Here is a 1872-nt window from a genome sequence, read left to right as displayed (position 1 = left end):
GTGGTGTGTGGCATTGTGTGTGTGTGGTGGATTGTGTGCGCTTTTGTCTGTGTTTGTGTTTGTGATAGGGATTTTGTGTGGTGTTTTCTGAGTGGCAAAATTTGTGTGTGTTTGTGATTGGGATTTTGTGTGGTTTTTTCTGAGTGGCAAAATTTGTGTGTGTTTGTGATAGGGATTTTGTGTGGTTTTTTCTGAGTGGCAAAATTTGTGTGTGTTTGTGGAAGGGTTTGTGGCATTGTGTTTGGTGGTGGTGGTGTGTGTGGTGGATTAGGTTTGGTTTTGTCTGTGTGTTTGAATTTGTGGTGGTGTTTTTGAGAGGTTTTTTCTGTGTGTTTGTGGCATTACGTGTGTGTGTCTGTGGCAGTGTTTATTGCAGTGTCTTTGTGTGGTTGCTATATCTCTGTGTGTGCGATCTTGGTGTCTGTGTGTGGTGGGTTGTGTGTGTGGTGTATTATGTGTGGTTTTGTCTGTGTGTTTGTGTTTGTGGTGGTGTTTTTGTGTGGTTTTCCCTGAGTGTGTGTGTGGCATTATGTGTGTGTGTTTGTGGCAGTGTTTATTGCAGTGTCTTTGTGTGTTTGCTATATCTCTGTGTGTGCGATCGTGGTGTCTGTGTGTGGTGGATTGTGTGTGTGTGTGTGGTGGATTATGTGTGGTTTTGTCTGTGTTTGAATTTGTGGTGGTGTTTTTGTGTGGTTTTTTCTGAGTGTGTGTGTGGCATTATGTGTGCGTGTTTGTGGCATTGTTTGTTGCATTGTCTCTGTGTGGTTGCCATATCTCTGTGTGTGCGGTTGTTGTGTCTGTGTGTGGTGGGTTGTGTGTGGTGGATTATGTGTGGTTTTGTCTGTGTTTGTATTTGTGGTGGTGTTTTGTGTGGTTTTTTCTGAGTGTGTGTGGCATTATGTCTGTGTGTTTGTTGCATTGTCTCCGTGTGGTTGCTGTATCTGTGTGTGTGCGGTCGTGGTGTCTGTGTGTGGTGGGTTGTGTGTGTGTGGTGGATTATGTATGGTTTTATCTGAGAGTTTTTATTTGTGGTGGTGTTTTTGTGTGGTATTCTCTGAGTGTGTGTGTGGCATTATGTGTGTGTGGTTGTGGCAGAGTTTGTTGCATTGTCTCTGTGTGGTTGCTATATCTGTGTGTGTGTGCGATCGTGGTGTCTCTGTGTGGTGGGTTGAGTGTGTGTGTGTGGTGGTTTACGTGTGGTTTTGTCTGTGTGTTTGTATTTGTGGTGGCGTTTTTGTGAGGTTTGTTCTGATTGTGTGTGGCATTATGTGTGTGTGTTTGTGGCATTGTTTGTTGCATTGTCTCTGTGCGGTTGCTATATCTGTGTGTGTGCGTGGTGGGTTGTGTGTGTGTGTGGGGTGGATTATGTGTGGTTTTGTCTGTGTTTGTTTCTGTGGTGGTGTTTTTGTGTGGTTTTTTCTGAGTGTGTGTGGCATTATGTGTGTGTGTGTTGCATTGTCTCTGTGTGGTTGCTATATCTCTGTGTGTGAGATCGAGGTGTCTGTGTGTGGTGGGTTGTGTGTGTGTGTGTGGTGGATTATGTGTGGTTTTGTCTGTGTGTTAGTGTTTGTTGTGGTGTTTTTGTGTGGTTTTCCCTGAGTGTGTGTGTGGCCTTATGTGTGTGTGTTTGTGGCAGTGTTTATTGCATTCTCTCTGTGTGGTTGCTATATCTCTGTGTGTGAGATCGAGGTGTCTGTGTGTGGTGGATTATGTGTGGTTTTGTCTGTGTGTTTGTGTTTGTTGTGGTGTTTTTGTGTGGTTTTCCCTGAGTGTGTGTGTGGCATTATGTGAGTGTGTTTGTGGCATTGTCTCTGTGTGGTTACTATATCTGTGTGTGTGCGCGGTCGTGGTGTCTGTGTGTGGTGGGTTGTG

This window comes from Typopeltis vanoorti, chromosome 8 (assembly GCF_054136105.1).
Source record: "Typopeltis vanoorti isolate ZY-2024b chromosome 8, IOZ_Tvanoo_1.0, whole genome shotgun sequence".
NCBI lineage: Eukaryota > Metazoa > Arthropoda > Arachnida > Uropygi > Thelyphonidae > Typopeltis > Typopeltis vanoorti.
Note: the sequence above shows the minus strand (reverse complement) of the source record.